This window comes from Mesocricetus auratus, unplaced genomic scaffold (genome assembly GCF_017639785.1).
Source record: "Mesocricetus auratus isolate SY011 unplaced genomic scaffold, BCM_Maur_2.0 Super-Scaffold_100019, whole genome shotgun sequence".
NCBI lineage: Eukaryota > Metazoa > Chordata > Mammalia > Rodentia > Cricetidae > Mesocricetus > Mesocricetus auratus.
In genome coordinates, this window is record NW_024429200.1 from 18,343,495 (window position 1) to 18,357,525 (window position 14,031).

A 14,031-nucleotide genomic window follows, 5' to 3' on the forward strand; every position below is an offset into this window, starting at 1 on the left:
ATATTTTTCCCTTCCTGCAACTTCTCCAGAATCCTCCCTATCTCTCTACCCACCCAAATTCATGTTTTCACTCTCATTCTCACTTTCTTTCTCAAAACAAAATAAATTCCCCAAACCCAACAAAAAATCAAAACTAATAAAAAGAAAATCAGTAAGACAAAAAAAAAATAGTGAAACAAAAAGCACACAGAAAACCAATGTTTGTTCAATGCAGTCAACCCTGAAAGCATCTATAAGTAGTATTATATGGAGTAAGTATGTTATATTTAAGAATGTAAGAATAGTGGTGGCTATGTCTTTAATCACAGCACTCGGGACACAGAGGCAGGTGGATCTCTCAGTTTGAATTCAGCCTGGGCTACAGTGAGAGTCCCAGAATAGCCAGGGCTACACGGAGAAAGCCTACCTAAAAAAATCAAGATAGATAGATAGACAGACAGACAGGCAGACAGACAGACAAGCATACAACAACAATCAGTGAAAAAAAGACCATGAATTTGAAGAAGAGGAGGGTGGTTATAGGGAGGGCTTGAAGGGATAAAAAGGAAGGGAGAAATGTTCTAATTAAATTATAATCTTAAAAATTGAAAGATTAAGTAAACAAAGTCATGGAGTCCATTTTGTGTTGTCCAACTACTCCTGGGTATGAGACCTATCCTGGAGTGTGATCGATCTATATCCAGTCACATTGGAGAAAAGGGAGTATTCCCTTTCCCAGCAGGTATCAATTTTGTTCCCTCCTTCCTTTTCTCCTTCCTGTATTTGAACTAATTTTCTTAGCACTTTCTGAAGCTTTGACCTGCCATCTTATATAAGAAGAAACAAATTTCTGTTTTTTTTTAAAAGTGATAACTCATAATAGCCTGTATAGTTCACTAAAATGTTTTGGGTATCTATTATGAAAATACAGAAATTCCTCAGTTTTGAAAGATGCTTCCAAACCCTGAAATCTGTAACTCCAGTGAAACTGGAGGATGTATTGCTATTTCTGGATAGACAAAACTTAACCTTTTCTCCTTTGGCACACTAGAAATTCAGTAAACATTTATTGAATACTGACTTTGTTTTAGGAACTGAGAATTCGTTGATCTACTTTAAACAGTCCACAAAATGATGGATTTTTACAACAGTCTTGTCTTCAAACACTGTAGGATGATGGATTCAACAACTTGCTATATACAAATGTCTTTGTCCCACAGTTAAAATTGTTTTCAATTAATCACTGTAGTTTCTTGGATGGTGAGGATATGAGCAGCACTCTATAGTTTAAGTGGCATGTACACATAACTTCATTGTGTTCAAATTCTCATGAATACGACCAATATACAGATTCTAAAATAATGGCACAATATCGTGCTGCATCTGTTTTTCTTACACACTAGGCTTCTTCTCCGTGCCTGCTGGGAATTATGACATCAGCCTGTAAAGCTCAATCTAAGCTTTTTCAAATGATAGAGTTGGAATATGACAAAAAGAAGGAAAATTTTGACTTTTCTCTGCTTTTGAAAGCTTTACTAAGAATAAGTTCATTGCAGAAACACAGGGCCAATGTTTAATGTATGGAGTGGAGAGATCTTTGTCTTTCCTACAGCTCTTGTGGGATCAGAAGGCAATGCCACGGTGGGGTTTGTGGTGCAGGAATAGAGGATGTTTCTGCAAGGTGGTTCTCCATGGGGTGGAGTGCTGGGGGGTCATTCTTCACATTTCTTGTTATCCTTTCTTTCCCCACAAAGATCCCAGTGATACTCCTTCCTACTGCCCCTCCTGACATAAAGGGTTATGGTTTCACAATTGTTCTGTTAAAATTCTTGGTTTGTTTCCATTATTTCCTCTTTATACTCTTTCATTGGGGAATGTGATGAACACTACACTACGGAAACCAAGCCCTCCTTGACTTGAGCATAGCTGTAGAGAAAATGGGGCGAATGAAAAGTTATTCAGAACTAAAGTAGTTTGTAACTTTCATTAAAAATATCTCAAACTTGAATACCATGACTATGTTATGAAATAACATTTGAGAATAAAATAGCTTTCCCAGCAGGGCACTAACCTCTGACACTAAAAGACCTTGTTAGTGGCCTCAGCAAAGTCACTTCCTCTTAAAAAATAGGAAATCCAACCTCTTTCTCAGCTCCTCCAACAGCCCATTATTACTTGGCTATGAAGTTCTAGAATGGATCTGTAAATACTGCCTAGGTTATAAGTACTTTCACTTTTCTCTTTTAGCTTCTCTTGTTGCACGGTGAGAGGTAAAATGTTATATGATAGCTGTTTTGAACTTGAAGTTTTACTTTGATGTGAACTACACTAAGAAATAATTTTTAATAGAACCCTGAAATGGTAGATTTACAAAAGAATAAAGTTTAAATCCAGGAAACTTTGTTTTCAGTTTCAGCAATTCATTTGTTGTGTGTATGACCATGAATAATACTTTAAAATTGCCTTACATAAAAAAAATCTGCGCATACACCCACAAATAGCCATTGAGCCAAGCTCCTGGAGTGCAATGGAAGTGAGGAAGGAGTGATAATATGAACAAAGGAGTCAAGACCATGGTGGGGAAACCCATAGAATCAGCTGACCCGAGAGATCACTGACTCCAGTCTGACAAATGGGGAACCTGCGTAAGACTGAACTAGACTCCCTTAATATAGGTGGCAATGGTGTGACTGACACAATATTTGAGGCCACTGGCAGTGGGTCCAAGACCTAACTCTAATGCACGACCTGACTTAGTTGAGCCCATTCTGTGTCAGCCTGGACACAGGGGTGTGGGGGGTGGAGAGGTGCCTTGGTCCTGCCTCATCAAGATGATGGGGCAAACTTAATAGACTTCCTAGGGATGGCCTTACCCCTTCTCAGAGGAGCAGTAGGAGGAGAGGAGGAAGGGGGAACTGGATTGGAATGTAAAAATTAAACTAATAAAAAGAAAGGAAAAATCTTTGAAACCCATTAAAAAAACCTGTGGGGAAAAAAGAATTATAATAGTTAGACTTCCACTTTCCATACAGGATTATTGGGTGGATCCAAAGCTAACGCACGTGAATACTTTTAGAAACCACACAGAAGTTATTGTTAACAACTAGTTGAAAAGAATTCCTTAGCTTACATTTGTTCAGAATAGAAATTTGGATTTAGGCCTATATTTAACAATACATTATCCATAGAGACATTGTCAAATAGAAGGAAGTAAATGACAAAATATCAGAAGAGAGGTTTGGTTAGAAAAAGAACATTCACCATACTGCTTATTTCATATAATACTGCTGACTCAATCAGTCTCTACTTTAAGTAAGACTATATTGCACACATTCTCTTTCATCAGTTTTTGACATAAGGAAGATAAACAAGGATGGAAAAGAACTTGATGAAGATGCTGAAAACATGTTCATTGTCTTGCTTGTTTGTGTTTGTTAATATAGTGGGTTGGCCATGTAGCTTACTATTTTGTCATATTGCTGAAAGTATTCAAGTAAAAAGAAAGTTAGTTACTAAAGTGTTTTCATTTGAGCTGAAATTAACTCTGAGTTACAAGAAAATAATTGATGAGAAATTGTCTCTCTCTGTTTCATTCTGTATAAACCTTTCATCTCCTTTAAACATCCAATTATCTCTAAGTTTCGTAACTACAGTGCTCAAATACTGCATGGAATTGTTTTCAGAAGGGACTTAGAATGTACCTGCCCTGACTTACTGGCTCTTTGGAGACGGCAGGGGGGAAGCCTGTATCCTCCAATAAACCCGCAGATCTTCATACTTCCCAAACAGCCCATCAACACTTTTCCTTCAAACCACCAAAGTGGCTCATCCCTTCAATTTTAGCACTTAGCTAAATTTTAGTACTTGGTATCCTGGAGCGGGAGGAATGATATGAGTTTGAGGCCAGCCTGGGCTCTATAGTGAGCTTCAGATCAACTTAGATACAGTAAGAGATTCTATTTAAAAAGTTACAAAATTACATTTTTAGTATGTTAAGAAATGATAACTTAAATGGGAAATACATTACATGTGAAATAACAAATACTGGACTCTGGGCTTTGTATGGTTTTAGTTTAATATCCCAGAAAGCATGATTCTGCTTATTAAAAAATATAATTTAAAAAGAACTTGGTAAGGAAATACAAGCATTCATTTAAAATATTTAAAGTTTTGCTAATCATGCATTTTCAAGATTACAGTTATAATTGCTATCACCGTATCTGAGTTATTAATTTTAAAAGGAGTTGGTGGAGGAATAATGACATGATTGATTATCTTCCTGGTTCCACAGACCAAGATTTTGTAACTGGGCTTGAAGTTCACATAATAAATTAATCACATTAAATGCACATCCAGTGATACTTAATACAATTACAATGATATACAACCACCCCTATATCTGGTTCCAACCTATCTATCTTCATTACCCCAATTGGAGACCCCTACCCACTAAGCATCCCTTCCTCCCAGCCTCTGATAATTACCAACATGCTTTCTCTAAGTATTTACTTATTCAGGAAATTTCATGTAGTCATGCAGTACGTGGTCTTTCTTTGAGTTTGAATGCACTTAGAACACTATTTCCATGATTTCTTCATGTTGTTGCATGTCAGAATTTCATTCCTTTTTAGGATCACATATCCTTCTACTACGTATACTAGTGGATAGAGTTTTTATGAGCATATGTGGGTAGGCATCTGTTTGATCCCTGTTTTCAATTCTGGAGGGCATTTAACTAAAAGTGGAATGCTGAGTGAAAGCAATTTTGTCTCTAACATCCTCAGCAACTGCCAACCCTCCACAGCTGCATCACTCTGCGTCCTCGCCAGTAAAACTCAAGGGTTACCAGTCCCTGCATCCTTCCCAACACATTCTCCTGCTTTTTGTTCATCCTTGTAGCTAGCCTAGTGGGTATGAAGGGCTGTTGTGAGCTTGTGTTTTGTATTCACTTTTGTTTTTTACATAGGGTCTTGCGTTATATGGCCCTTGTGACTGATGTCGAGCTCCTTAATGACCTATGATAAGCATCTTTGCATATACTTTTCAGTCATTCTGTGTCCTTGGAAAACTTTCTTAAGCCCTTCATTTGTTAAATTTTAAATACTAAAAGGGTTTAGTATCCTAGATACTAGACCCTTTTTATATGGTACTTAAAATATATGTTCTTGTAGTTTGTAGGGTGTCCTTTCAATTTCTTGATAATGCACTAAAAAAAGCGTTTAATTTAGGCAACATCCACCAATTTACTACTTTTTTAAAAAATTGCTTGTGCTTTTGGTGTCAACCTAAGAATTCATTATCAAATCCAAGGTCACAAAGATTTAGTCATATTTCTTCTACATGTCTTACATTTGGCTTCTGGACGATAAGTTAAAAATCCCTGGTTATTGGAAACCTGTCGCTGCTGGTGCAATAAACCAACCAAACTGAAATGAATAAATCCAGTTTTAATCTGAGCAAAGCTCTCCCTGGTAGCCCCAAGGGAAAAGGAGAAAATCACGAGTTTAATTCAGAGGTGGGGTTTTTTAATGCCTTCAGGGATGGAGCTGCCAATGGCAGACTTTTTGAGGAGCAGAGTCTGAACTGAGACAGCCTAGGACAGGGGCCAATGCTTGGCACCCTGAGGTTTGGAATGGAGCTGAGCTGGAGATCTCAAACATTTATATTTAGATTGATGGTGCATTTATAATAAAATTTTATACATTGTAGGGGGTAGGGCTCTAGCTTCATTCTTTTGCTTATGTGTTTCTTATTGTTATTTGGTTTTCTGTATATGCTCTAATTTATATATTCACTTACCTTTACTGTTTCCTCCCATCTGCTAGAGTTGGGCTTGCTTCACACTGTTTCCAGTCCCTTATAGAATAAGAGTGCTCATTCAAATCTTGCTCTTTTTGAAACTGACATCTATCAGTTTCTTTCTGAGCATTCATGTAGGTACTTTTGGACATCTTGCTTCTTATTTCAATTTGTGGGTGAAGACATGAAGAGAAAAGATTATAAATTCAGCTTTTAATATACTGAATTGGGTTCCCTGTGAAACACTGAGCTAGAAATAGTAGTTAGGGAAAATGTATTTGTGCCTAGAATTCAAGAGAAGGGTGTAGATTGAAAAGACAGATTTATGAACATAAATAGAAGCATGGATAGAAGTCATAGTGATGTATAGTAATTAACAACCATGAATGGCATAAATTATACCCTAAAGGGATGGACCCTTTACAAGTTTTAGCATCTGAAGCTAAATAAGGAACCAGTAGTCAGGATAAAAATGTCAGGAACCTGTGAAAGGTCTATAAAGGTAGATAGGGAACAGAGAAAAAGCATTTGAAGTTAGATGCAAAGATGTTGAGATGATGGTACAAATTAGGAGTGAATAGCATCCTTTGGTTTCTGTGACATGGTACAGGGCAACAGCAGAGGAGCAATGAGGGAGGAGACCGGGTTGGGTAACATGCAACCACTGAGGCACATGCCACAAAAGGCAGGAAAGACATTAGCTAAGGGCTAACATGGAACTGAAGGCAAGTTCTACCTGCTGCAGTGATTTCAGATAAATATATCCAATAGGCATCAATATAAATGTTGAGATGAGTTTCTAGAGATCACAAGTATCAATATCATGCCATTCCTGAGACGCTATTAGTTATTGCTTTATTGGATTGCTCAATTTTCTGTGATTTCTTAACCTAAACGTAAATTTTTCACTGAAGGGTGACTTTGCAATTTGGTTCTAAGTGATCTTGGCTCTGAAACCCAGCCCGACCATGTTGGAATAAGATTACCATATACGGGATAGGGGTGCATAGGTTAATTTTATTGGGGAGAAATCACTTACATGAGAAACCAATGTCCCAGGGTCAGCGCTCCTAGTATCCAGTCTCAGCTGCCCTCGGAGATCCGACCAGAACCCCGAGAGAGAGTGCCTGTCCCCTCCTCAGGCCTAAATCCCACAGGCCCTGTACACACCTGCGACAATGCCCAAATGGCATGGTCAGTGCCAGGGGTACCTAGTAAGCACTCTCCCTACACGACCATCCACACAGTCACCATGTATAGTGCACTGTGGTCACATACTCACACATCACAGGGTAGCAATTGTTGTGCATAGCAGGATCGTTTGCCTTTCACTTGAGGAAGCAAACTATAGATTCTTAGCTTTTAGAAGACTTTCTCAGTGACTCTGCCAGTGGCTTTCTCTTCTGCTCTAATAGAATACAGTACAGCAGGTCAGCATTTTCTCATTAGTATTCTATAGTAACAGATGAATGCAAAATATTCACTGAATAATTTAGTTAGAGATATTTAGATTCTCTGAGAACACACCAGCCAAGCACAGGCCTGGAAAACAAGCAGGCAGATCTCCACCTCTCCTTGGTTCCTCCAAATCAAATCACCCAGTCTCTTTTCTAGCTCTGTAGCACCCCTACTTCAGCGTCCCTTCCTGTTCCCCACCGCCCCATATCCAGTGGGTCATGTGCATCGTGTGTTGCACCTCCCCCACCCGTTCAATGCTTTATCCCAGCCCCACATCCAGCAGGCATGCCCCAGGAACCCACAGGCTCCCCCAGCCAGGGAAATGGGCAGGATAAATGTACACCTTCCCCCTGTGCCTCCTTTCCTACCAATCCATTTCCTTAGTTTCACTCCAATCTCTGTGGCAGACCATCTGCTTCAACCTCCTGTCTGCACCGACCTCCAGCTGTTGTCATAGTTATCCTGCAAACTGCCTCCCCGCTCATTCTGTTTTCCCAGGCCTAATGGAGCCACCAGGAAAGCCTCCAAGAAAAGCAAGGAAGCAGGTAGGTGAAGCTGAGATCTCCAGTCCCTCTCCTCTCCTCTATAAACAATTGCCCATCCCACTTCAAGTCCTTAGCAAATTTCTTGCTGTGGTTTCTTCTCAGTCTCTGCCACATCTCTAGGGACTAAGAAGATCCCTGTGGAATACCCTGTTTTCCTCTCTCCTGTGGACCCCTTTAGCTCTCTCCATCTTCTAGCCCATCTGCATTCCTAAGTGTCAGCTCCCAATACCTAGGAACACATTTTACCTAGAACCCCCAGTGGTGACACCTATCAGGATCCAAGAAAAATTTTCTATCAGGCAACCCACAGTCACCACACTCTCCTAAGAATCAGAGAGGGCAACAGAAGACAAGGAACAAAACACTTACCCCCCAAAAGACAAGACCTAGGATTACAATCTTCTCAAACAGGGATGCTCAGATGGGAGTATAAAAAACACAATCAATGTGTAGTTTAGCACTGGGCCTGACAGTACATGGTGCCTCTCACTCCACTTTGAGACACTGAAGCTGCCCTCTGAGGGCATGGGAGCTAAAACCTCTTGCTCCACAGTTGCTGGTTAATTTTGGCAAACAGATGCTTGGAGAAATGGGAGACCAGGGAGCCTAAGACAAAGATAAGGACAGCTAGTGTCCTGACCTGATCCCTACAGACAACGATTCAGCAGGGATTACAGTTCTCTACAAAAGACGGACAGTCTCTCGGCTACACTCACACGCTGGTCCTTTTTTCTTTTCAATACAGGGTTTCACTATGTATCCCTGGCTGTCCTGGAATTCGCTCTATAGACCAGGCTGGATTGGAACTCACAGTGATCCACCTGCCTCTGCCTCCCAAGTGCTGGGATTAAGAACATGCACTGCAAAAAAATAATAAAATAAAATAAAATAAAATAAAACACAATCAATAATAACCAGGATAATATGTCTTCATTAGAGCCTAGCAGCCCTACCACAATAGGCCCTGAGTATTACGACACAGAAGAAGCAAAAGACAAGGACCTTAAACAGCCTTAATACATATGATAAAGGTCCTTAATTTCATGAATCTCTTAAATCTATGCAAACACAAACAAATAGTAGAAGGAAATGAATAAATCAGTTCAAGACCTTAAAGTGGAAGCAAAATCAATAAAGAAAACTCAAACTTAGAGAAATCTGGAAATAAAAATTTTAGAAGCTGGAACAGGAAACTCAGAAGCAAGCTTTACTTACAAAATACAAGAGATAAAAGAAAAAATCTCAGGCATTGAAGGCACAATAATATTTTCAACAAAATCACAGAAGAAAACTTTTATAACCTAAAAACAGAGATGCCTGTCAGGATATGAGAAGCATGTAGAACACCAAACAGACTAGCACTTAATAATCAAACCTGTAAAAGTATAGAAGAAGGACTATTAAAGGTTACAAAGGTACAAGACCAAGTAACATAGAAAGCAGACATATTGGAATACCACTGACTTCTCAATGTATACTCTAAAAGCTACAAAAGGCCTGAACAGATGTTCTACAGACTCTGAGAGACCACAGATGCCAGTCTAGATTACTATACACTGCAAAACTTACAAGTTCAGTAATGGAGAGAATAAGGCATTTCATGATAAAACCATATTTAATCAATATTTACCTACAAGGTAGCTCTAAAGAAGGTGCTAGAAGGAAAACTCCAACTTAAACAGGTGAATACAGCCAAACAAAACCCCACAAGGAATAAAGAATCCCATACCAGAAAATTAAAAGAGATGGAACACACACACATATGCACACATACATGCAAACACCACAATAAAATAATAGGAATCAACAATCACTGCTCATTGGTATCTCTCAACATCAGTGATCTCCATTACTCCAATAATAAGACACAGTCTAACAGAATGGGTGAAAAATAGGTTCCACTCTGCTGCTACATGCTACATGCAGGAAAAACATGGCTTAATATCAAAGATAGACATCACTTCAGGGTAAAAGGATGGAAAGAGTTATTCCAAACAAATGGACCTAAGAAACAAGATGGTGAAATCATTTTAATATAGGACAAAATAGACTTCAAACTAAAGCTAGTCAGAAGTAATAAGAAAGAACAATATATACTCATCAAAGGGAAAATCCACCAAGATAACATTTCCATTTTTAACATCAATGCCCCAAACACAAAGGGCACCCACATTTGTAAAAGAAAGAGCTTAAATCGCGTATTGGCCCTCACACACTGATAAAGAGACTTCATTCTCCTACTCTCACCAATAAATAGGTCATTCACACAAAAACTAAACAGAGAAATGCTGGAGATACCTGATGTAATAAACCAAATCAACCTAACAGATATTTATAGAATATTTCACCAAAACACAAAAGAACATACCTTTTTAGCACCTCATGGAACTTTATGAAAAAAATGAACATATATTCATACACAAAGAAAGTCTCAAGGGATACAAGAAAATTAAAATAATTCCCTATATCCTATCTATCTACCACAGATTAAAGCTGGATATTAACAACAGAAACAGAGAAAGCTTGTAAACTCATGGAAGCTGAACAACCCACTACTGAATTAAAAATGGGTCAGGGCAGAAATTAAGAAAGAAATTAAAAACTTGAACTAAATGAAAATGAATACACAACATACCCAAGCACAGGGGACACAACAAAATTGGTACTAAGAGGAAACTTCATAGCACTAAGTGACCCCACACATGAGAGAGAGAGAGAGAGAGAGAGAGCTCGTGCTAACGACTTAACAGCACACCTGAAAGCTCTAAAGCAAAAAGAAGAAATCACAAAAGGAGTAGACAGCAAGAAATAATCACACTTAGGGCTGCAATCAATAAAATAGAAAAAAATTATGAAGAATCAATGAAACAAAGAGTTTATTCTTTGGGGAAATTAATAAAATTGACAAATCCTTATCCAAATTACCTAAAAGATAGAGAGAGAATATCTAAATTAACAAAATTAGAAATGAAAAGGTGATATAACAACAGACATCAAGGAAGTCTAGAGAATCATAAGGACATACTTTAAAAACTGGTACTCCACCAAATTGAAAAATCTGAAAGAAATGGATGATTTTCTCAATAGGTACCACAAGCCAAAGTTATATCAAGGTCAGGTAAACATTTTAAACACAACTCCTAATAAAATAGAAACAGTCGTTAAAAGTCTCCCAGCTGCCAGTGCTGATGCCAAGGGCCATTTCTGAGCCTATGGTCCTACAGCTGTCAGAGTCTGTGTTTATGTCTGAAGAATCTGATATCATTGAATGCCATGCCAATGCCAGGGACCTGGGCTGTCACCATGGGCCATGTTGATGTCCAAGGGACACTATGAGGCAGGGGGCCATGCTGATATGTGTGGCCTTCACTGCCACCTGGGGTCATAGTGACATCCGAGTCTAGGCTGTTACTGAGGATAATGTCTAGGCCTGTGGTCCCACCACAACCAAGTTCTGTGTTGATATCCATGACCTATGGTGCCACCAAAGGCCACAGAGATGCCTGTGGTCTGGGCCACAACCTTTGGCAATGTTGGTGTCTGAGGACCATGTCACCACTGTGGCTGTGCAGATCTAGGTGGCCTGTACTGCCACCTTGGGCCATAGTGTTGTCTGGGCCCAGGATGCTGCCATAAACCATGTCTGGGTCCTTGGTCAAGCAGCAGCCACGGTCTGGGTTGATGTCCATGGCTCTCGATGCCACTGGGGACTGTGCAGATACCCCAGGACAGACTCCTGAGACTATGTTGGTTTCTGAGAGCCTTGCAATTGGGGCCATTCTGATCTGGGTGATCCATGCTACCACCGAGTCCATGGTGACTTTCTGGCCCAAGCTGCTACTGAGAGCCATGTCTGGGTCAATGTTCCTGCTGCAGCTGGGGTCTAGGATGATGTCCATGGTTTGTTATCACAATAGCCTCAAATATTATAAAAGATCTTGGGTAGTTCTTAACTAGGAAATGAAAGACTTATATGATAACACCTTCAAATAAAGAAAATGAAGAAGGTACCAGAAGATGGGAAGATCTCCCATGTTCATGGATCAGTTGGAATAACATAGTAATAATGTCCATCCTACCAAAATCAATGTACAAATTCAATGCAATCCCCATCAAAATTCTGACACAACTCTTCACAAATCCTAAAGGGACAATCTTTACCTCTACATGGAAATCCAAAAACTCAGGTTAGCTAATGCAATCGTGAATAATAAAAGAACTGCTTGAGGTAGCACCAGCCCCAATTTCAAATTCTATTATAAAGCTATGATAATAAAAATAGTATGGTATTAGGGTAAAAACAGACATGTTGATCAATGGAATTGAATTGCAGACAGGCATATAAACCACACACCTATAGACACATAACTTTTGATGAAGAAGCAAGAAATACACACTGGAAGAAAGAAGCCATCTTTAGAAAATGGTGCTGGTCAAACTTGAGGGTTGTGTGTAGAATTCAAATAGATCTATACTTACCATTATGAAAAAAATTCAATTCTAAGTGTATCAGAGACCAAAACATAAAACCACATACACTGAACCTGACAAAAGATACAATGGGGAATATCCTTGAACTCACTAGGACAGAAAAACCTTCTGAACAGGACGTTCTTAAAACAGACACTAAGAGTAAAAAATAAATAAGTGGGTCTTTATGAAACTGAGAAGCTTCTGCAAGGTAAAGCGCACCATCATTCCGTCAAAATGGCAGCCTAGAGAATGGCAAAACAATTTTACCAACTATACATCTAAGAGAGGGCTAATATTCAAAATATATCAAGACTAGATATCAAGATATAAACTAGATATAAACTAGATATCAAGAAAAAAAACCTAATTAAAAATGGTGTACAAGTCTAAACAGAATTCTCAAAAGAGGAAACACAAATGGCTGAGAAATGCTTAAAGAAATGTTTGACATACTTACCGATCAGGAAAATTAAAATTAAAACTACTTTGAGATTCTATCATACACCTATCAGAATGGCCAAGATTAATAACACAGGTGATAGCTCATGTTTGTGAGGATGTGGTGTAAGGAGACCACTCATCCATTTTCGTTGGGAGTACAAACTTGTACAGCCACTGAAGAAATCAGTATGGTGATTCCTTTGTAATCTTGGAATAGATAGATAGCATGTCACTCTTGGGCTTATACCCACAGGCCACTTCATCCCAGGAACCTTTCTTTAACCTTGTCCATTGCTGCATTATTCATAATAGCCATAGATAGGGAACAATATAGATGCCCCTCTAAATGAGAACAGAGACAAAACATGGTACATTAACATAATGAAGTATTACTCAGCTGTTTAAAAAATGAGATCAAGAAATTTAAGTTAAAAGATGGACCTAGAAAAAAAATTCTGAATGGGGTATCCCAGACCCAGAAAGACAATATGATATGCACTCATGTATATGTGTATATTATCTGTCAAGTCAATGATAATCAAGATACAGTCTGAAGAACCACAGAGGATGGGTATAGAGTAAGTCAACAGGGGGTTCATTTGTAAAGGGAAATTGAATAGACAGTTATGAGTGGGTGGGAGAGGCTGGATAGAAGGCTCAAGTGGAAAGAGGGAGGAAAGAGGGGAAAGAAAGAGGGAATATAGGGAAAGACAGCTAATATAGAGAGGGATCCTTTGAGAGTAAGTACGGGATCCGAATACAGTAGATGTTTCTTAAATACATATATGAAGACAATCTCAGTGAAATCTCAAACTATGGGAGAGACACTGTCTCAATACCCTATCTCTTGTAAACAAATGAAGCTTCACGTACCAGGATTGACTTGACTTCATCTAATTAAATTTTTTTTGGCCAAAATTTTCCAGAGAAACTCCAAATAATCTGGGCTGTTGTTAAGACAATAGATTGCTCTCCACAAACTGACATCAAGGCCCTATTGCTGAAGATGAGACCCACACAACTCATTGAACATGGAGAGATAAAGCTGGTACGTACATATAACCTTCACCTCCATACGATAGATAGTATTCTGCATGCTACCAAAGGAGAAATGAAAATATCAACCCAGCCACAAAATCTTTTCTCTACAGTGATGTTCTGCTTAATTTTTTTGTCCTTCTCTTCATATCATTTTAGAAAGAGTTACTGTTTCTATTTTATTTATTAGTATCATGGATATGTATGTATGTGTGATGTTCACTGAAGGTAGGGGCATGGTGGTTTGAAAGAAATTGGCCCCCAAAGAACACTCCTCCCCTTCTGGTGGGAGTGCATA

General features: G+C 38.8%; 1 pseudogene; it reads right to left on the reverse strand.

Annotated features, from left to right (window-relative positions):
• Window positions 1–11,680, reverse strand: part of LOC101842270 — a 78,453-nt pseudogene extending 66,773 nt beyond the window's left edge.
• Between the last annotated feature and the right edge of the window lie 2,351 nt (window positions 11,681–14,031).